This window comes from Strix uralensis, chromosome Z (genome assembly GCF_047716275.1).
Source record: "Strix uralensis isolate ZFMK-TIS-50842 chromosome Z, bStrUra1, whole genome shotgun sequence".
In the NCBI taxonomy this organism is placed as follows: domain Eukaryota; kingdom Metazoa; phylum Chordata; class Aves; order Strigiformes; family Strigidae; genus Strix; species Strix uralensis.
Genome location: NC_134012.1, coordinates 44,194,522 through 44,218,013, shown reverse-complemented (window position 1 = coordinate 44,218,013; position 23,492 = coordinate 44,194,522). Strand labels below are relative to the sequence as shown.

The window sequence follows — 23,492 nt, the reverse complement described above, 5'->3', positions numbered from 1 at the left end:
ACTAATCTGATTGACTTTTCAAAAAAAATTTTTCAGTCATTTGCATGCAGCATATTCACTAATATGCATCGGATTCGTATTTGGAGGTTCATTCTCCATTCCCTTAACGTCTCATGCAAATATTTATACCAAAATAAAGTTGCATGTAGAATTCTTTCTTCTACCATGTAAAGGTGTGATTTCAGGCTATGTTGATAAAGCTTAAGACCACAGACACGCATATTGTTTTGAATTATTTGTGTTTATAAAACACTTACTGGAAAGATTCTGTTCAAGATTTGGACAGTTGGGCTGGATTTTGTAAGAGTGCTTCAGCTTTTACATTTGACATGCCTTGCCCTTCATCCATAATGCTACTGCTATTTATGCAAACAATTTCCTGGTTTTAGGTATCTGAGTAACAAATGGATTTAATCTAACTGGTGAAGATAAACAGCGTCAGCAAGTTAGAATGAGTTTTATCTCAGTGTATAAAATGAATCATAGGATGTGACTCATTTTTTGCTCTAATACTTGCATGAAAATGTAAATAAGGGCAAGGACTCCATCAGCCATCATGTTCATACAGTGGAGGCCCAGGACAAGCTCTGATCCTCATGTCAGACTTTGCATATTGCCCCAAGACAAATAACACTTCTGTACTATTTTTTACTTCCATAACTTACATGAATAAGCAGATTGTTCTGTGGTTATGCACCTGACATCACATCAATAGTTCCTTGCTTTACCTCTCCCAAAAGAAATGGCTGAAGGAAAATCCTTTGATACGCACTACGGGCAAGAAGAACCACCGTGTTACTGGCAGTGTTCTCTCCACAAGACAGTTGCTCCAACTTCACTGAAGGAAAATGTACAGAGTACTTTTGAAAGATGAGTATCAGCATTTGTAGTTGCACCAGATGCTCAGGCTCAGCAGAGAAAGTGGGGGGTGTTGGATTTTTTGGGGTATATCAAGAGTTTTCACCAATAGCTAATCACTCTCTGATGATTGTATTTTTCTGCTTCAGGCCTACAGTCTGAAAGTCCTAGCATGTCTAACCTTGCTAAAATTCATTGTTTCCTGTGTGCCAGTGAGTTCTTTGGAAGTTGCGATTGATTCGTGTAGTCAAGTTAAACTTAGAGCAACTTCCCACAGTCTGCATTGGTCACAAAATACTACATCTGTTTGACAGGAGTTACGTGCCTAAATGCTTGTCTGGTGTTTGCTGGTTCATTTTCCTTTCCACTTGTGATAATTCTTAAGAAATGTTACCTTTTCCCTGCAAGACTGTTCCATGTGATAAAATCATCACATCTTGTTTCCTTAAAATTCCCAGTCTTTTAGCAGCTTCAATAAATGGGATAAAGACCTGTCCTGAAGAGGTGGTAGTCAAATAAGAGAAGGCGGATTTGCAGGGAGGTTTGTGTTTGATTACTTTTAGCTTCTGGTTAATGGTTGAACTCTGAGATTGTGTTAACCAGCTCTGGAATGTGTGGGAGTCCTGGGAAGAAGGTGGAGGATTGCCAAAATACGTGGAAGAGTACTCAAAACAGAAAAGGAAGCACAGGAGGGGCAGAGGCAAAGGCTATCAGGAAGAGAATAACTTTGCCCAACGGCTGATGTCGTTGGCAAGGCAAGGAAAGACTAGGGGCAAGCTGCATCATGTTGTGGCACCTTAGGGGATAGTATTTTAAATTTACTGCACACCACTATTTATAATTGTAATCAATCAAACATGTTCCAGTTCATTTTGATACTGAGATTTTTTTTTTTTTTAACTCCTGTTTAAAGATAAGAAAATGTTGTTTGGAGTTATGTCCCCCTCTGTCTTAAATTGTCTTTTATGTAAATTGTACTGTTGGCAGTCATAGAACAAAGACAAGATTCATGACTTCTACCAAAGGAGCCAGAAGAGGCTGTTTTACTGGGGGTAGAATAAACAGAGCTATGAACAAATAAAGTTTTTTAAACAATTACTAATGACAAACGTACTTTGGAGTTCAGGTTAAAGGAAGACAAGTTCAGATAAGGAAACAATAGATGTTTAAAACAAGCCATATAATGTTGCTGCCCTCTACAATTTGCTGAATTGTTTTAAAAATTGTGTCATGGTAATCATGCTAAGTGATCAGTATTACAGTGAGTAATTTTGTAAGCATTGTCAGTTTCCAGATGTAGGCTCTTCTGCTAGCCATCAATGTTCTCTACTGTTCTACTGAAAAAAATTAGGAATACAGTAAATATGTCAGTAGTATTATTCCACAGCATTTTAAAACCATTGACCAAGCACCATAAGGTCACTGTTACAAAAGTAGCTTCAGAAAAAGGAAAACATTTAGAGAACAGATGAAGTTTTTAAACATTAATTAAGGAAATTGACACCTAGCACAGTGTAAACCAAATAATCTGACACATACCTGGAAGTAAAACTAAATTTCCACTCATCGTGCCTTGATTCTGTTTGAATGCAATATTGTATTTCATACTGATTGCTGGGTCTGCCTATGGCTGACAGAAAACGTCAAGTTACTGATTTAGTCCTTTTTATTCCCCCCCCTGGTTTTGCCGTTTGGGACTTTTAGACTGGAGTGGTCACTTGAAGACTACAGTATGCACATGCATGTTAATTATTAACTATCGCTACAAGCAGGCTTTTTCAATACAACGTCTGAATGCAGTTTTGTATTTGCTCTCAATGAAATAGGCTCTTTCAGTGCCTCCTTCCAAAGTCCAGCACCTTCATGAAGAACACTGTTTGCCTTCTTAATCTCTGCATGAGGCATACTGCGCAAACATCAGCTGCACCTAATGAGGAAGAAATCAGTATGAATTAGGAATGCTGTGGAAAGCTAGAATATTTAGCATCTGTTGAAAAATCTTCTGCTCTTTCTCACAGGCAACTCAGAACAAAACAGAAAACTTGCCAGTAGATTTTGTTTCACAGGCCTGGTACCAGGGAAATGTATACTGTTTGATTTTAGAGGGGCTTGCATGGGGTTTAATGTCCAAGAGAGCTGGTAAGGAATTCCTGGTGACATTTAGTGCTCTACAGTGCGGAAGAAATACGACTCCAAAGAATCCTGTCAAGGCTGTTTGGCCTCGCCTTTCTCATTTCGGCTGCAGGACATCACTGATGCCGGAAAGCTGATACCTGTGGAATGCCAGCCTGAAGTGCAGTTCCCTTTTGTCAAGTTAAGGTTTCGGGAACAGCATTGGTGCGACTTGTGGAGTGATGCTGCGTGTTCTGGCCTGGAAATGGAGCTGCTCTGCCCTCTCCTCATCTTGGGTGTTTCAGCTACGCGTGACAGTGTGAACACCCAGCTCCTCAGAGCTGCCGGGTGCCAGAGCACGCCAGTAAAGTGGCGGGAAGTTGGCCGTAGCTCTTCTGTGATAGAAGGCAGGAAAAAAGCAGATTCAGAAGCATACGTGAAGCATTGCACCGTAGTTTTAAAAGCTGTTTCAGAGGTCTTTCAGTTGGAAAAGTTTAGATGGGCAATGATCCCACGTTCGTAACAAAACGTGGACGTAAGCGGAAGAAACACACAAACGCGGTGCTGGGTGACAGCAGCGGCGGCGACCGGACTCCGCCAGCTCCGCCCCGGCCCGCCGGCACCGGCCGCGGGAGCTGCGGCGAACGCCCGCAGGTCGGCTCTCCGCCCCGGTCCCGCCGCGGGGGCTGCGCCTGCGGGGCCGGGGGACGGTGTCGGGGCCCGTCTCCCGAGCGTCGGGACGGGCTGAGACAAGCCGGGGGGGCGAGGCGGCCGGGCCGGCCCCGCCGCGGTGACTCAGCGGCGCGGAGCACCGGGCTGCGACCGGTATTTCCTGTTCCCCCGCCCGTCACCGCGTGTGCGAGAGCGCGAGCGAGCCTGAGCGCGGGAGGGGGGCAGCGGGGCGAGGTCACCCCTCAGCCGGGGCGGGGGGGTCGGCGGCCGCAGGTGGAGCCGTGCCTGCGGAGGGGACGCGTTGTCCGCCGCCCGCCACCTCCGGCCCGGCCGCCCCTGCCCCCCCCCCCCCCCCCCCCCACCTGCGGGCGAGGCCGGCACCTGCGGCGTGAGCCTGCCCGGAGCGGCCCCGCCCCCCCCCGTCGCGGCCGCGCCGCCCCCGCCCGCGCCCCGCAGGAAATCGCCCGACGCGGCGGGAGCGGCCGCAGCCGACCTGCACCCGGTGCCGCCGTCGCAGCGGGGCGGCGGGGCAGGGCTGAGGGCAGGGCGCGCAGTGCCAGCGCCGCGCCGCCTCCCGGGACATCACCTCCCGCTGCCGGACGCCGCTGCCGCCGCACCGGGGCTACTTCCGCGAGCAGGCGAGTATCCCCGCAGGGAGCGGGCTGGGCTGCCCCCGGCTCCGCGCCTCCTCCCCGCCGCTCCCCGCTGCTGGGGCAGGTGCGGCGCTTCGCCGGCCCCGTCCGGCGCCGCTGCTGCCGCTCGCCGCTCCAGGGGCCGCGCTGCGGGAAGAGCTGCGCGACTTCTCACTTTCCCTCCATTGTGTGCTCTGGATTTTCCTCCCCTCCCCCCTACCCCTTCATTCCTCGGGCGCACTTTGCCGCCTTTGTCCGCGGGACCCGGGGCGGGGGCTGCCCTCCCGCCGCGGGGGACACCCACAATCCCCCCCCCCCCGCTCCCTCCGCTGCCGCCGCCGCGCACCTAGGGCGCGGGAGCCGCCGGGCTCGGGTCGGGGATCGGCTTTTCCCTAACGGGATTAAGCGGCTCTCGGTGACTTTTTCCGTGCTAAGTACTTTCCGGGAGAGCTGATACTGCGTGGGAAGTGGGAGAGATGTCACCGATGAATCAGGGTTTTTGTTTAGCCGGGTTTTTTCCCCTCAGGAGGGGCGGGTCCCCCGGCGGGCGCACACCCCAGGCGACGGGGGCTCGAGTTGCCTTTGTTACACGCAGAATTCCTGAAATCTTTATGTTGGCACATCCCGAGTGGATTCCAGCCGTGTCTTGGGCTTTGGCTAAGTGGGTCAGGGGAAGTTTCAAGTTAACAGTGAACTGTAAAACAAAGGAACAGGCAGTTCCAGGAGCCAAACGCCTGATTGCCCTCTTGAAGTGCCTTGGCATCGGCCTTGTTTTCGCTGCTGGAGCCCCAGGTACGTTAGATTTGCATCGTGGATGTCAAGGTTGATCTACCAGTGGCATGCACATGCTTTATTAGAGAACTCTGCCCTTACTTTCCCCCTACGTGAAATCTGTTTCCTCTGCGTGTTTTTCCAGGATGAAAAAGTACACGCTGTCTGAACATACTTGTGTAAGAGTTGTATACTCATCTTTCAGATTGGTTTTCTGAAAACTTCCGTAACTCCAGTGTTGCTTTCTAATAATGACTCACTTAAAACACGTGAAATCTCTGAATAACCTGCTTCCCTAGCTTCAATTTATAAACTGGTGTCGAATCCAGCAGTTAGGATGGTATTTGAAAGCTCTCAGCACCACATCTGTGCTTCAGCAGAGGCCACCAAAGGTCTGCTTTGTTTCAACCTTTGGATGTAATGATCAAGGTGGGACGGTTTGAAACTTATTAAAATGATTTACCTTTTCTTTTACTCAGCAAGGTTTTGTTCTAAAGGTTTAGGATTGTGATTCAGCTGTGGTTCAAAGAAAGGAAAAGAAAAACAAACATGTGCTATGACTGATAAAATTGCTTCTTTTGTTTCTAAAGCATTCATAGTCTAAAGATCCATCTATAAACTCTTCCAAGCAGTGACCCTTGTTAGGATCCATGAGGTCTGCATGGCAAGAATAAGGTACTGGAAAGCGTGGGAAGTTTGCTTGCATAAATTGGTATTCATTGATAGATCATCAGGCTGTTTGAGGAGACTTGGAAACGCTTTGCATGTAGTAAGCGTGTGTGTGCCATTTTGACACGGTCAGTAAGATTTATAACTAGTATAATAAATTATAAGATTTATAATTAGTATCACCTAGTGCTTGTGAGGACTTTCATCAGGCTTCTGTGGAAGCTTTCTGCATGTATTTGACTTTTAGGTAAGTGTACTGTTACAATTGCTTCCAGACTGTTACATTCAAACATCATCTTATACCCTAAACATTGCATTCAGGTAATGATAGTGACTCCTCCCCTTTGCAAAAGGGAATCACTCTGGATTAGAGAAACTGCAACTAACTTTAATTACATTCTGCATGCCCTGTATCACAGTATCAGTAACTGCTACTGTGCTCAGTGCTACTACACTGGGTTTTTGTGACTAAAGATGAGTATTGGGAATTATGCAGTGGGTTTAGGATGATCCCAATACTTTGCATGAACTATAATCTCAATAGAGCTCTTCAGAGTGAGGCATCAAAGTAATTAAGTGTCCGATACTTTCTTGCTTGCTTAATCCCCCCTTTTCTGGTTCAGTGTCTTCTAAGGACAACCAGGAAATCTTCCTTAGTGATTGAAAAAATGTTTAGGCACTGACACAGTTCACAAAATGGGACGTTTCGTACTTCTATAAAATCTAGATGCCTAAAAGCATCAGAAAGTTCCTGGATCATGGTAATCCTCAACTGGGGAATGGCCTAATATTCCAGAACTACTTCAAAGCCGCATTTAAGAGCAAATCTAGATGGTGGCATTTGTGTGTGTGTTTAAACAGTTACCAATGTTGTCTGTCTCCAGAACTTCCTTGTAGGGTAAAGGAAATCTCTTGTTACAAGACTGTTCTCTTTTAATTGCTGGAATAATAGTATTTACATTCTCAAGACGGTGTAACTTTTGTCATGCCTTGGCTGCATCAGTTTCATCCTGTTGTAGTAATCCTGGAACCAGTCATTCTAATAACAGGGGAAAGAAAGCACTGACATGGTGTAACAGCTATGGCTTGTTGAGGTTAGAGACTTCCCTGGCTGGTTGATTTTCAAACGGGTATGAAAATACTCATTGTTGGGAAAAATGAATTTATTAAATCTCAATATCAGCCGCATAAGGCCTGTGAACCTCCATTCCAAATTGCAGCGAATTTCTGTGAACTTTAGAAGACTCCTCAAAAAATAAGGCAATCTATGTGTAAAACAAATGTTTATGGCAATAACGATATAGGGCATAACTTTTAGGCCTGTCTTCTAATATATATGGATCTTGCCATAGTGAATAATGCAAATGGCGTGTTACCTACAAAGGTTGCAGTACCAAAGTGGGTATGACTTTTGGTTTTGCATGACCATGCTGACATGTACACACCAGTGCATGTCAGCTTTCACAGCTAAGGGTTTGGTTTCAGTCCTACAACCAAGTACTCTTAAGTTGTTTGGGAATCCTCACAGAAGTACTCGGGTTTAATTTCTACACAGACTTTTCTCCCAGATGCTTTTGTCAAAATAGAGCTGTTCAACCACCGGGTGCTTTCCTCGATTATCTGAACCTATCCTCTTCCTCAGAGCAGCACTGTGTTAAATCCTTGTGTCTGTTCCCTTGTAAAGTGTGCTTGCTTCGTGTCTTCAGAGTCTTTGGAGCCTTCTGTTGCCCTTTGGTGGTCTTTTACCAGTACCTGAAGATGTAAATTATCATTTAGAACTTGTTGCAAGAATTCATTTATTTTATCAAACAAAGCTTGCATTTAACAGTAGAGGTCTGAGGTTGTTTTTAACTTAAATATTGCATAATTAACACGGGTACTGACTGCAGTATGGGAATGAAACAGCTTCATGCATCAGTAAAGACCACTCCAGGTCATTTCACAGCTTCAGCTATTAATGTTTGGGTTGTTTTTTAGTTGCGTTGTTACTGTTGCTTTTTGCTTTCTTTTAAATCAGGTGATTGCTTTTTGAAAGTGCACACTGCTGAGGAGTGTTGTAGATTTCTGTTTCAAATGAGAATGCAGACTGTGGCAACTCCTTTCTGTCCAGCATTAGATGACCCTTGCAGTTGTGAACATGTTTAGGATGTTTATGATCCAAGCCTAGAAATGACAGAGTGAGCTGTGGGAGCTCTGGGCTGGTATCTTGTACAGCATCTACCCTGGTGTGTATTCATCAGCTGCAGGCTTTGTTTTTAGGAAACATGAGCTACCCAAGTCTTCCTGAATTTAGGTCAGCATTGTCATTGTGTATTTGAGTGTTGGAACCTCAGATAACCATGATTCCTAATCTAGGAAGAAAATGAAACTCATTAGTGCTGTATTTTCACATGTATAAGTGAAAATGACAAACAAAAATACTGTGTGAGGCAATAGTAGGGCCAGTAAGTACTGTGCAAGGAAAAATGCAAATCCCCTTTTGTTATGATTTTTCCCAGTGCCTGCTCCCTTTCCATGCTTTTGTCTTTGCTTCTGTTTTGCACCAGAAATCCAGAACTGCTTTTGAGAAATTTATTCTTATTTCTTAAAGGTATGCAAATTATCTTGGGTGTGGTCTATATACATGTGAAATGCCAGATTTAGGATGTCTAGTTAAGTGTGGGTATGTTTTCATTAAGATAGGCATGAGTTCAGATATTTTGGACCACTTTAGATTTTTACTCAGATTGGCTCAATAATACCTCTCCCAAAAGCTTTCTGTTGTCATTACTCTGGCATATCAAACTAATTCTTTAATATCAGCCTGCATTGTATTGATAAACTGAGCCTGAACTCAACAATGTTCAGCTTCGTCTAAACCAACATTTCACATATTTGTTCAAGCTATTTATTATTTGCTTTGTTAGCTTGTTTTTCTTTTTTTGTTTTGGGTTTTTTTAAGAGACATTACAGAAAACCCATAAATCTCTCTTGCACATCACTGTTAACAGCAAGGCTGTCTGCAGTCCGGCTTGCTCTCTCTCTATTCTTACATCTGCTTCATCATCTAGTTCTGCTTAATAGCCAGCAGATTTGACTGCTGGTGTCTCTAGCCTCCTTAGCACAACTTTGTAAGCTGATTCTGAGAATCTCCAGGAACATATGGACTGTTCAGGCAAGGGATGATCTCTAAGGAGGGGCCAAAAGCAGCTGCAATCCATGAAGCTGTGCAAAAGTTTCCTGGTCCTCCTCTTTCCATGAAACCATTCCCGTCCCCAGTCTGATCCTTGATGCTCTTTACCTCAAGATTGTTTCAAGAGATCAAGCTTTTACATATAGGTTGATTGTTTTTCAAGCTATTTCTAGCTATATGGCCCAAACAAAACACATGTATATTCTGGAAGTTAACTATTGTCTGTCGTAGTTATTCTTGTCACCCGAGAAAAAGCATGTAGGAAAAGACCTTCGTTTCAAAAGGATTTTGTCTCTTTCAAAAGGTGGAAAGTAATTTGTGGCTACGTTGGGCAATGGTTGTCTCCCTTGTAGTTGGGTCTGAAGTGACTGAAGATGTGGTCATGCTTCTGTCATCAGTTTACATGAAGTATGCTCTACATTTAATTAAGGGAGTATGACTGTTTTCATCTGTCAAGGATTAGAGCAAAAGGAAGCTTTCGCTTTGATCTCATAAGTGCTTCTTTAATGCAGAAAACAGCTGCTGTCATTCTTTCCCCATTCCCAGAAATGCCTTATTTTCCAAACCATCCACTGCCATTGAGTGTACAGTTTTTACAGTGTGAATGAAAATAAGCAAACTTCAGAACTGCTTTTGCAAAAGTCATCTGTAGAATTTTAGCTGGATTGAAATCACTGACCCATGACTGAAACATTGGTGTTTTTTTTTTCCTGTTTCAGCTAAGGAAGCACAGAAAAAAAAGAGTAGGGAACTTTGGACAGATGAAGAAAAGCTGACAGTTTTCATGGAGTCCTCTTTCCCTATAGCCAGTGTAGCTTGGTAAGGCTATGATAAGTGCTCCAAGCCTTTGGGTATGTTGCCACAATATGCTATATCAATTTGATAGAAATGCATGTTACTAGATTTCTTCTATTTTGTAAACTGATTAGTAATTAATGTGAGAGATCCATAGGGAGAGGGTTAGCAGAGAATGCAAATACAGTGAATAAACAATTAATCTTTTTAGCTGAACTGTGAGGTGGTTTCTTACTGTTAATCTTTTTGGATTTGGCTGAAGAACATAAGTTCCTGAAGTTGACACAAATATTTTTCTTAACAGATTAATTCTTAGCTTATGTTTGTTCACTTGTGTGTTCCCACTTAGGAAAATTGCAGTGTGTTCTTTCCAATAAAACTTGGTGTTTGTTCTTCCTGAAAAAAAATACAAAGCCAGGAGAAGGGAAGTGGATGATAACTCCCCAACAGGAAACAATAGATGAAGGTATGTTTTAGACCTTTTGTTTGCTCTGCAAAAGCCATCCTTCACTAACAATGGATGTACTAGCAGCTTGGAATTTCTGTTTTCAAATAAAGTTGATAAAGTGTGAGTCAGTCTTAGTCCCTCTGGATACCCGGAGATTTCATGAACCATTTAGCCAAAAGCAGTACTTCGGACTAACTTGTACTTACTGTGTGAGCTTGGCTTCTCTGTGTACAAGGCTATTTGTGGGGCACCTGTTCCAGTCAGAATTAACTGGATTTGCCCAAAGAGACAAAAGATGGACCAGAGCTGCATGAAATGCTTTTTAGACTTTGCATAGGACTCTGGCTTTGAAAAGTACTTTGGGGTAGTTTTTGTAAGAACTATTTCTTAGATCTATAAGGGGAAAATTTAGACTTTAAAAAGTGTTTTGAGGAGGGGGACACACAGAAAAGTACCAAAACTTCATAGAAGAAATTGTAGTGATACTGATGTTGCTAACAAACTTTGACTTTGAGAAAAGACTGGATTTTATCAAAATGTTTCTGCATTTAAATAAAATTGAATATTGTTGTGGACTGCTACAGTCAGAAGGTTCTTAAATACTGAAATACTCAAAAAACTGCCCATTTTTGCCTTGTTTTTTCCTGGTCAGTATAACCTTTGCAGTAGAGTTGCCAAAGCTATCAGAAGTTAGGATGCATGTAGGCTTAATGATGTTAGCTGTGCTTGCAGACTTCTAGTAGTATTTTGCTTTCCTAAGATTCTGTTGTGGTCTGAGCTCAGAGGACATCTGAGCGCCACACAGCCACTCACTTCCCCCTTCCCCCCCCAGCTCTGGGAAGGAAGAAGGTAAAAGGCTTGGGAATCGAGATAAGGACAGGGAGGGATGATCTCATCCATTAAGGCACAGGCAAAAGACAGGCTTGTTAGGGGAAGAAAAAAAGAACATAAATTTAATACAGACAATAACAACAACAACATGTGACAGACAGAGTAGGACCATGAGAAGCATTACCATATCTTGAAAACACCTTTCCCCATCCCTCCCTTCTTCCCCGGGCTCAGCTCTGCTCACAGTTTTTCTACCTCCTCCCTCCCAAGCAGTGCAGGGGGCAGGAAATGGGGCGTGCAGTCAGCCCTGCCTCTTTCTTCCACCTCAGGGAGGGGGCTGGAACTTCTGGCATTCCTCCCCTGTTCCAGCGCAGTCCCCCTCTCACAGGAGACAGTCCTCCACAAACCAACTCCAACATGAGTCACTCCCGCAGGCGTGTGGGTCACCCCGATGTGTTGCAATCCTCCCAGCACTGAACTACAACACTGGGGGCTTTGTCCCACAGGGTCCCGGCCGCCTTCGGGTGCAGTCACCTGTCCCGGCGTGGGGCCCCTCACAGGCCGCAAATCAGCATCTGCTCCACAGCAGACCCCCATGGGTGGCACGGGAGCGGCCCTGCCATCTCACCACGGGATACAGGGGAGTCTCTGCTCCAGTGCACTCCCCCCTTCCTCCTCCATTTTCCCACTGACTTCCATGTTCGCAGAGGTGTCCTCCTCACAACTTCGACTCCTCCTCCCATGTTCCCCTTCTTATATACGTTATCGCAGAGTCGCAGCCGTCGCTAACTGGCTTGACCTTGGTGCAAAGGCGGGTCTGACTTGGAGCTGGGGGAGCTTTGAGAAGCTTCTCACAGGGGACCACCGCTGTAGCCCCTTCCTCTGCTACCAAAAAACCCTGCCATTCACTCAAACCGAGACAGCTTCTTAATACTCTGTATACAGATGTTTGAAGTTGTAGTTAAGTGCTTTTTTTGCTGGACCTGGAGAAGTAATTATTGGCTTAATTTCATTTCTGTTTTTAATATATTAATTAATTATCTTAATGCATCACAAATTTTCAGACTGCATATTGCTTACATATGAGCATGCAACTAGGTAGGTGAAAACTAAATATTTTCCTCTGACAGATGTTTGTAGTGGTACTACCTGAATCTAAAAGATGCTTGATTTTATTTTGCTCTTCCAAGATGAATTCCATGGATTACTGTTTAGTAATAACTTGAGATAGTTCAGTGTATGCATGTGTTAACATAAACTACAAATGTGAATGAATATTAAACACCAAATAAAGGTAACACAGGATTGTAAGTAATGTAGGACCTGGCAATGGTTATAAAAATCTTGTTGTTAAGAGTGGGATATTTTACAGTATAAGAAATGAAAACTAGCGGTTTTCATCTTAGCATCTAAATAAGTAGCATGCAATAAAAAGTCACCCCAACAGAAATATAGACATGTCTAATAATACTACAGAATAACTAATATGTGCGGTTTACAGAGGGGTTTGTGGCTGAAGTCCAGTCTTCCTATCCCATCTGTTCTTTTTACATTTTTATCTATATTACTGCGTAAGTACATAATACTGATCTATTATATAATTATATATAAAACATTCATATCTTACTTAGTATCTAGGTAGCATTACAACAACATTTCCTTAGTCTTTTTGCAATCAAGTACATCTTTCTTAATACTGCAATTTGTCAGTACTGCAGCATTTTGAAAATGTCACCGTTGCTTCAACATGTGTATCTGTCTCCACCTTTGTGTTAGTACCTGAGGTGTTTGGCACACATAGCTACTTACCTCATGGCTAGAACAATTTTGACGTGCAAAGTGGCTTATGGCATTGTGTGAGGCACATTTGAATGACTAGTGGATATCATAATGGCAGTCTCTAGCTTTCTTAATTCTGTACAAGCCACGTAAGGAAATATTTCCCCATGCCTCTTCTGAACATATCAGATAAATCCCTTGTAACACTTCCAATGCACAGAGCTTTCTGGGGCTGAGGAGGAAATTTGAAGCAAAAGCTATTTTTGTCAGTCACAGTGTCTAAAACAGTCTCAAGTTTTCTGTGCAGATTTCTCCTATTCCCTGGATGGATTTGACAGAGAAGTTACCTAGTGCTCCATTAGTACTTGAAAGATTATAGACAGCAGAGATTTAGCAAAGGATTAGTCAACTGTAGAGTGTGCATTATCCGTCCAGGCTTAGAACCATGATTGTCTCTTCAATCGTTTTCATTAGTGTCTTATTCAAAGATCGAATTATGTAACAATGACGTTCCTGGGGAATCTGGTAGGAGTTTTGCTTTGTTTTTTCTCTTCTGCTAACTCTCCAAGCCTGGGAGAGGGGGGAAGAAGCATTATTTTTACGCTTCAAACTCACAGCATGTTTTAAAAAACAGCAGTTCAGATAAGTGAAGAAGCATGACTTCAGTTGCAGCATGTGCATTTGAATGATAACTTAGTGTGGTGGAACTCTTGAGAGAGGCAGGATGCGGTACAAGAAATACATAACTATTTTAGAAGCAGCAATAGGTATTACTCCCCTTAACAAGAGGGAGCTGCTTCCTGAGGGTAGACATGCAAATTTGTGGCAACATCCAGGGTAAGTGTTAAAAAGCAGTCAGTGAGTAACTATGGGAAAACCTGTGCTTACCTTGTTCATGCCATTTTAAAACTTGTTATCAGAAAAGAGGAGAATCGTTCATAAAACAGGTAACTTTTTTTGTACCTTCTAAATGGTGTGTCTTCTGCAGGTGTGGTTAAACTTTGTGGTTTCATTAGAAATTTCTTTATACTTCTTGTCCTTGGCTAGCAGAATAAGTAGGAGAAGGTATTATTTCTAAATCAGGAGTTTGCTGAAGAACAGAAAGGATAAACAGGTGTATACTCATCAGAATGAAAATTAAATGGTTGTTTTGTGTTTATTGCCTGATGTGTGCATGTGTGCATTCCCCCTCCCTCCCATTTAATAATGTACCTATTTTAATTTTATTCATGAGAGAACTAGCATCTTCCGAAAGTGGAAAAGAAAAATACTTTCCTCGGTGTGTGCAGCTTTCCTTCTCTGCTAGGAAGAGAGAAAATACACTGATGCCAACAGTTTCCAGCCTCTTATTAACACAAGTATTCTTCAATTTGGTCCTAGGTTTCTGATATCGTGTTAATGAGTGCTTGTAGGGCTTTTTGCTAAAAATCTGCCCATTAAAAGGGGTTCTTATCACAATGTATTTGGATACAGGACAGTGGAGTGTCCTAGACTGTGACTTCCTTTGATTGTTTCATCTAAGTTACCTACAGGCCAATCCAGTTTGAATTTTGCAGCCACTCTTTACATGTCGATAAAACGGTATGTGATTGCTCTTGATACTTTGAGGAGCTGCATTGGAAAGTAATGGTACATTCTTGCAGAATTCCTCTTTGTTTTCAAGCAGATTTGTTTGGCCACAGCTTGAAACAAGCCATCTAAAACCGAAACTTGCTAACTAATCCATTATTTTTTGTTTTGTAACTGTGACTGCTTGGCTTTCATCTACTACTGACTGTTAGTATCAAAGTGCAAAAGACACTACCCTGCTAATACTTGTTTTTCTTTCCAGCATTCTTAATAGGGCATCGCCCTCCTTTCAGGGAGAGGTTTAGTTAATGCGATTGTTGTACACACTTGGAATTCCAAACTGGTTAAGATGTATTTGGATTATGTTTGGATTTGCCATTCCAACAGTTTCACAAAAGCAGAAAAGCTGTTGTCATTGGACTGTAATAGGGATCCCTTTTATGTTTTGATTAAAACTCTCAGGGAACTAAAGGTTGATAACCAACAATTGTGACAAAGTAAACTGAGTTGAAGAAAAGAGCACTGTTCTTTTTGTAGCTGGAGACTGCTTATTCTAGACAATGAAATAAGAAAAATTTAATAACTCACGTTGCTAACATCAGCTTAGCACTCAGCTTCTAGAGGTACTCTGTCTTATTCATATAAAAATGGTGTTTTAAAAATGTGTGTGTGTAGGGGGGGGGAAAAACCTACTATGAGACGGTTTCCAAAACCTAATACTGTATGTAGGATATAGAGGTCCTCATCAGTCATCTCCTCACTGCACAAATTCAGGTGCACGCTTAACTCAAATACTTCCTTTATTTCTCTTAATCATCTCCTAAAATAAAAAATAACATTAGAGTGTGATGCCAGCTTCAGTGCCATCAGTTGAAAGCTGTGAAAATCCTGATTAAAAACCCAAACTAAGGCACAAAAGAAAGCAGAAAATGCAAGTACATTATTTTGCTAAGGTATTAATTTACATTTACATATCAAAGGCATTGTAAAGTATGTTCTTCTACCTCCATTTTTGCTTGGAATAGTGATGTGATTTCTGTGACAGATCAATTTTTACAACTTTTGGCATCTTCATGCAGAGGCAAAGTGATGACAGCAGTGGTAGTTTGGGTTTAGCTTGCTTGTGAACTAAGAATAAAAAAACCCACATATACATTGTAGAGGGAAAAAAAAAACCCAAAACAAACCCAAACCTGTTACAGGTATGGGTAAGATACTCTTCTAGGGAAGTCTGGCTATATTCTTCTTTGAAGATGGAGCACTTAGTAATGATGCTCTTTGAGAAGAACTAAGATGATCAAGATGTGTGGTGGTTTTCTTTTAAAAACAAAACAAAACCCACCAACAAACCCTAACCACTGGCTTCTCTTTCTATTTCTGTCAAAAGTTCCTCCTTCATCTTAGCTAAACCGTACATTTTTTGTTTTCCTACACAGGATAATCAAGGGCTAGGATAAGGGGTGGGAGGGAGGAGGAGCTCTCTGACAAAGATGCTGAGTCAAAGCTAACATACAGCTTGTGCAGAAGAGGGCTAGCTGAGGCCTGATGAGCAGAAGGAGTAGAAAATTACATCGGGAATTGTTTCTTTTCTATCATTAGGCAACAGGAGTTGTTAAGGTACCGATATAAATCACTGGAGTGCATGTATCTGATTGTTCTTACTGAGATTATGCTCAAGATGTGATGCTTTTACTATCTTAGTGTTGTACAGTTTGTGCAAACTAAGCTATCAGACTAAGACTAAATTAAAACAAAAAAAACCAAATGCCTTGTGGAGAGGACCAGTGCAACGAAGGGGGAATATGAGCATGCTTCCTGTCTATACCCTGTTTTGTTTGCAAAAATGCATTGTTGCCTTGTGTGCAGGCTTGCGTGGATGCCTGATGAGGGACAGTACTTGAATTGAAGTTTGCAGTGTTGCTGCAAGTGTAAATATTGCCCAGTATCTCCTTTATTCAAGCACTGTTTCCACTTGATTGCCAGGGAAGCTAAAGCATGCCAACTAACCAAGGAAATAAATTTTACATTCTCTTTAGGACTTCGGTGTCCCAGGCTCCACAGTCACTCTTTTGTGATTACCCATAACTTAAATGAAACTTTGTTTTTCAGGGAGCAAGCTACTGCACTGCCATCTCCTTGTGAGTGGGACTGGGAGCACAGCTGTACATCAAGCCCAAAGCATCTCACAGCAAGCAGACAGAAGCACTCAAAAATCATCATTCCTTACAAGGTACTAGTCAAGTTTGCATTAGTTAGAACTGGCCATTAGTTTAAAACAATGGATTCTTGTCATGGTCATTTTGAACTATGCTTTTAAAAGGTTTTAAGAAACTGTACTTAATGGAATAATAGGTTGAAATTGGAACTAGTTCTTTTGGATTCCTCAAGCAACTTACAATGAGCATTTGCTGAAAGCTTGATGATGTACAACAGGCCTGCAGAAGAGGAAAGACTTCTGCAATGAACTCAGTGTTCTGCTAAAGTTATGCAAATAATAATGCACAAGCCTGTACAAGTTCATCTCTTAGCTAAACACGGGTAAAGAATGGATTTAATATATGGTGGTGTCTTCAGCAAATATAAATATTTAGCATGAATCTGGGGATAAATAAATTACTTTAAGCATGGAGAGTAATATTAATGGCAATTGCTTAGTGACTCACTAGAGTCCTGGGAAACAGAATAGCCACACGTAGGGAGACTTGTTTTGCTGCATATTTTCTTACAATACATCATAAAGGTAAATATAATCTTTTTGGCATCTTAACCTTGCTTTTGAAACCCTTTCTCAAGTGCTTCCAGAGAGAATATCCTTTTATGTGTTGATCAAACAGGCTTGGCAGGTGACAATTTAGGAGAACAAAAGGTTTTTATGCTGGTGTGTTGCAGAACTCTGACATCTTTCATTCTTGAGAGATTAATAACTATTGCTGCTTTAGTAATTTACTTGCAAATGTGGATATCAGTTGTCCTGTCTTTCTAATTTATTATATACTTAACCAAAGCTACTCATCCATTAGTTTAATGTTCTGGGAGTGAGGGGAGAGGATGCTAGTTAATAAGACTCTAAAGACGTGATAGAAAAGATAAAAAAAAGAAAAAAAGGTGGCATTATATAAAATAACGAGCAAGCCCTGTTCACTTAGGGCACTGTGCAGGGGAAGATGTGATATGAGAAAATCAGTGAAGCATAGCTAGGCAGAAATGTCCCAGCTGAGGTCTCCAGCAGACCCTAGCATTTTCCTCAAAATAAAAAACTTTCAAGGATATGGTATGGTGTGGATACTTGCAAGCCCAACTCTTAGTGAAAGAAACTCCAGAACCATGTATCCACTTGAGAAAGATGCCTCAGAAGCTGTGTCTAGCCACCTTGCCTGTGGGCTCCCAGGAGTTGTGGAACTGGCAAGTAAATGACTGGGGTGGCTGTGTCCATCTGCTTTCTCTCTGATGACTGTTCTCACTATTCTGCCTTGGACTCTCACCAGCTCATTTCAGTTCTTCCTGAAAAACAGCACCCAGAAGTGAGCTTAATACTCTAGCTGAGACCTTGCTGTTAGTGAATAGGGCTGCAGAACTGTTTTGTTTCTTAATGAGCTCCTCGGCAGAAGGTTTGCCAGTATAAATAGGATGGGGAGGGGCAGAGCTTTGAAGCATAGGTTTAGTGCTCTAAAGGACTAACTTGTCTGGAAAACTGCTCTCTGGAGCTTTGTTTTTTAAATTCACCTCTGTATCAGAAAAGAATTAACAAAGTTTTGTGTATGTTACATCTTGTGCATTCTGCATATTCTTTTGCTTGTTCTTGATAAGTATAATGATCTCCATGAGAATGGGATCTTTTTCTTTACCGTGTTGTCTTAATTTATTTGAACCGTAACAGGTGATTACCATGGTAAAGTCTTTGATGTTGTAGGGCTTGACTTCTAGTGAGGGAAAGCAGATAAATTGCTGAAAGCAGAGGATTGTTTCACAGCCTTGCAAGGAGTAATCAAGAAGCATGGAGAAGAGAGGAAGGAAATAAGATGTGAGCAAAATGAATGTTCAAACAGAATGTGCTCAATGTGGTGCCTTCTGTTTAAAATGAACAAGCTGGGGGTGGGGAAGAGATTTCTTTTCAAGTGTGGATACGCACTTCTTTATGGTGTTTGAGGAGAAAAACAGTTCACAGTTGTGTGGTTTTGTCTGTTTAAACTACTTTGTTATTTCATTCTGTAGAATCAACAGTACTAGCTTTTGTAGCCTCTTAAATTAATAGAGGTCAAACTGCTTATGCCAAGGAAAGTGACTTTAATTTGCCTAGTCTGTAGAGGGGGGTGTGTGGTGTGTGTGTGTGTTCAGGTAGAGTCACTGTTAAGTCCCTGTTTCACTCTTTAGCAATAAGTCACACTATTTCGTTTGCTTGCCATAGTACTGTAATTTTCAAGACACTGCAGTGTAGTTTAAAATCTTGCACAGATGAAAATGTGTTTAGAATAAATACTGTTTTTTTCATTCTTCCCACTATCATTTTTTATTGACTATTATCAAACACCTCTGCATATTCTCATGCTGCTTTTCATCTGTGAAATGTGCTATACATCTATATTTTCTAATTTGCATATTCTTTGCAAGGATGTAGCAACAAACAAAACAAGCAGTCTTCTGCTGTTTTTAGCAGAGTAAACCTGTGATGTGAGATCTAGCAGAACTGATGAGTAATATTTCAAACCTGTTGAGAAAAATACACTATATTACTGTATACTGTTAATATCTAGTGCTGTTCCTAGTTGTTCAGCATAAACAGCGTTTGTAACAGTAAATTTTTCTTTTTTTCATTTTTTGGAAACTTGAAATTGAGTTTATAATTGACTTAGAACAGTGCTGCTTCTTGCTTTAAATCAGTATCTACATGTTTTAAATTTTGTTGATTTAAAGTATCTAGGTAAATCTGTATGTCTTAAAATAAAAAATCCTTACCGTGAGAACATCAAAATAGGTGGCCAGGTGAGCCACAGAGGATTTTGTACTGTTGATTATCCTGGAAGAAGTATGTATGAAGTGTGGGATGCTGTTTATGTTGGGCTCTGTGTTTCTTCCAGGGACATCTGGTGCTTTCTAAAATAACAGCCTTAGAGTTGCTGCTTTGAAAGCTGGAAGGTGTGTATACCTGTGCAACCTTACACTAGATCCGAGGTGGACAATGTACAAGACCCTGCAAGCTGTATGCCAAAATCTTTATGCTGCATAATCACAAGCTGTACTTTGGAAGTGGAGACAAGGGGCAGGCTAATGAACATGTCATTCTGCTTTAAGCTGACATTTGAGTCATGCTGTAACCCAGGAATGGTAGGCTAATTTGGGTGGAAGGGGACCTCAGGAAGTTTCTAACCCAGCCTCTTGCCCAAAATAGGGTCAGCTGTGAGATCAGAACAGGTTGCTTGGAGCTTTACCCAGCTGAGCTTTGAAAACCTCCAAGGACAGAGATGGTACAGCCTCTCTGTGCCCTGGGTCCATGGCTTGGCTGCCCTCATGGGGAAAAATTTTTCTTCTTATATCCATCTGAACCTCTCTTGTTTGAACTTTTGCCCATCGTCTCCTATCCTGCCACAACACACCACGTGCTGTTAAGAACTCCTCAGCCTCCTCCCATCAGTACCAATGGGCTGCTGTTAGGTGTCCTGAAGCCATCTTTCCTCCAGGTTGAATAAGCCCAACTGCCATAGCCTCCTCTTCAAGGGCCAGTGCTTCAGCCCCCACCATCTTGGTGGCCCTCCGTTGGATTCACTTCTACATGTGATAAGAAGTGCCGAGATAGTATTCATGGCTTCTCTTCTCCAGTCCCCCCAAGATAAAGTTTATTGTGCCATACATATGACTTAACCCCAGTCTAGAGCTGCATATTTGAACCATATGTAGCTCCTTAGCAGTTTGAAAGTCAGAGGTCAGCTACCTACACATCCTCTAATCCTGAAGGTTGAATCTGCTGCGGCCCAGCTTACTCTATATAAAGTAGTTGACATAATTGGATTTATGAATCATTTACGTAGGACTGGGCTGACTGATTTGTGTGATTTTGCAGGCTGATGACAAAGAGCAGCCTAAAGAGATTGCCTGGAAGGAAAAGGGGAAAGGCTGTTTGGCAGCATGGTATTTTTAGAAACTTCTACAGTACCTTTCATCACAGGATCATGAACACCTGCTTAAAACCAAAAGCAAAACTGACATCTCTGTTCAGACAGTTCAACAACTGGGCTAGCAGCCTACATTCCCAGTATCTCTTGCTGAAATCAGTTCCCAGTTCTTTTAAGGAGGTTGCCTGTTTGTCATGATGTCTAGCAGCACCACTAAGTGTTGAACATTTGAAAAAAAAAAAAAGAAGGACTGATTGTCAGAGGGGCCAGTTAAAAGGCTTGATGGTGGTGGGGAGGAGGTGGAGAGAACCTGAATCACAACACGGTAACTGCTCTTGATTGCTGCAGACAAGTTGTTGAATAGCCTTACTTGGTTGGCAGGAGTAACTGTGAGAGACAGTTGCTTGTTTTAAATTTGCATCCTGTAGTGTAGTGTTAAATGGGTGTTCCCTGTGCTGATGCTGGAAGCAGCACAACTGCTTCATTCATAGTGGCATTAGATAATTTATGGAATACAGCCTAGGTTTTGCATGACTCAAGCTATGGCAAGTGATCTCTTTAAATTAGTGCTACACAGACTGTAGATTCAGTATGATTGTAGGCAAAGAATGTGTGCCTTGATTACTTAAACTGAAAATCTCAATGGGAAATGTGGTCACTAGAAGTTATTTGCATGTTTCTCATAGAGTTAATAGACCAATTAATCTTTCCATGGAAGTTAATTTTAAAATCTCTACACACCTACATAAGATTTCATGAAATCCCCTGCACATGATACTGCTTTTTACAGTTATTGCACATGCAGAATAGCTAGTCCTAAGCACTGCAGAGGACAGAGCTGCATGTTTATAGCCCAATTTGTGTAATTTTGACATGGTGTTGGTACCCAGCCTTTACTCTTCATGATGCACTATCCCTTCCAGGACTGACTACAACTGTACCTGCACCTCCTGTTTCAAAGGGAGACAATGAGTGACAGGTGTGTGCAGCCATGCCTCCAAATGCTCTAAAGTGCACAGAGACCTGCATAGACAGAACAGACCATGTTGCTGGGTGTCCTGCCCCTCTTCTGCTTGTGCTGTTGTCCGAGGTCAGTTTTGGCTAGGTTGTAGTATTTTGTATAGTCAGTTGTGATCCACAATGCCTGCATTATCTTGTGACATTTAAGAGAAGCTGAGTCAGGAGGAGAAGTTATATCTAATCATACACTTAAAGATGTGCTTCTTTGAGCTGCAGTTTATGGGCTTGGTTTTGTTTTCCTTTGGCGTACAAGGGAAGAGAATGGGGATGCTGTCCTCCCATGGTTAGGTGAACTGGGTGTTTTGAGTACCTGTTCTCCCTTTTCCTGCCACAGGTAGCAGGAACTTGGGGTGCTGGAGGAGTTCCTGCAGGTCTTGGCACTGGTTACACTGCTGTCTTGTATCCTTCCATTTGTGGTTTAGGTGGCATCATCGTCCCCTTGAAAGGCCTACCTGTCTATCCACCCTGGTAGGATAGCTCAGTCAAAAGGCAGGAAGGTCTGAAAGTCTGTTCTGTGCAGTCGAATTGCAAGGTAAGTAACTTGTAAATTATTACATTGATAGTTACATCAGTCCATGCAAACAGTATGGGCATCTGGGCACTTGGCCAAGCTGTAGTGTGAGTATGAGCACTAGAGGTCACTTACTAGCCTGCAGATGTGAGCAGTACAGGGTGATTTATCTGCCCATTGTGGCAGAGTAGCTGTTTGGTTTGAGAAAAGAAATAAAGCAGGACAAGATATGTGTCCTCTGTACTCTTACAAGTGAGAAACTTTATGGACAAACGTGGGAAGTATATTGATAAGCCCAAATGGATTGTTTTCCATCTGTTCTTGCAGGAAACTGAATGGAGACAAACTGATAGGCCATTCCTAGGTGATGATTTGTGGTAACGGATTGAAAACCAGCCTATTTTGCTTGCATAACTGTGGTCAGTTCCTGCATCTGTGTTGCACTTACCTTGGGTTAGCTAAGTGTGTAAACCTTGGTTGCCCCCCCTACAGCTCAGGGAAGTATAGCCTGATAACCGCCCTATTAGTGGTAACACCTTGTGGCTTTGGTAAAGTCACAAAACATGCCAAAAGGAGTCTTTAGGCCAAGCCCCAGCTTTTGTCTGGAACAAGAAGTAATCCTCCTTGGCCTGGGACAGGATGGGCAGATGCTTACATTGCTCTGACTGGCACTGCTTGCACTCCCCAACAGGCTGTGTTTTAGCTCTGCATCTTCTGCCAGAGTCTGTATGGAGGGAGGCGGCTTTCAGGAGGCTGGTGCTCTGCTTTGTGCTGTCACAAACTTGATATATGTGTTAAGAATCTGCAGTCACGGGAATCTAGTGGCTTGTCCTTTCCCTGTCCCACCTCATGTCTGCCAACTGCTTCCTTTGAAAAGGTATATTGCTATCTGGCTAAAAACAAATATTGACCTTGCATCTAAAACTACATAGTCGTCTGCAGCAAAATCTTACCATATCCTATGAAAGTGAAAGCTAGCTCATGTTGTTTTCGTCATGTTTTGACATTTCAAGGAGGTAAGTATTGGACAGTGGCTTTCTTTGCTGATGCCGTGGCATAATGTCCTATGCCGAGGTTGCCAGCCAGTGGTAGCTCTTTGGAAAGTTGCCTCCAGGTTGCAGAGATGTGCAGAAGAGCTCAGTGGTGTGGAGAGTGGCAGCTGTTTTGCCTTGCCCTGCTGCATCTTGTGGAGAAATTCTTGATGCCAGATGATATCAGAGAACCCCATGTGAGGAGCCTGGACCCTCGCCCATTTTTTCAAGTGGTCTTTACTTTGGTTGTATACCAGACTGCTAGTGTTGCAACAAAAGTTGGATGGTATCACTCACTTGTAAAACTGAGAGGAGCAACCAGATAAAAGAAGAGCAAAGTTCACACTTTGGCATTTTTCTGCCTTTTTCTCTGCAAATCTGAGGGTAGGCCATACAAAGTAACATGCTGTTTGCATTCTTTTTTTAAAGTGTTGTCTTAAGAAAGCTATTCCCTTATAGTTTGTCCTCGTTCTTAATTTGTTCCTTCAAGAGTTGATTCAAGTATTGACTCATCC

The 23,492-nt window shown here is 42.4% G+C and overlaps 1 protein-coding gene across 3 annotated transcripts in view; it reads left to right on the top strand.

The window, feature by feature from the left end:
- The first annotated feature begins 3,683 nt into the window (after positions 1-3,683).
- The window catches only part of TJP2 (tight junction protein 2), a 67,999-nt gene continuing 48,190 nt past the window's right edge, over positions 3,684-23,492 (top strand). Inside the window, exons 1-2 of one of the 3 annotated variants that reach the window (XM_074857153.1) lie at positions 3,684-4,280; positions 16,418-16,538. The gene's annotated coding sequence lies outside the window, so the exon portion shown is untranslated. Of the gene's footprint in view, positions 4,285-10,030; positions 10,148-16,417; positions 16,539-23,492 lie in introns of those variants that run through there. The other 2 variants (XM_074857155.1, XM_074857158.1) reach the window with 2 other exon arrangements.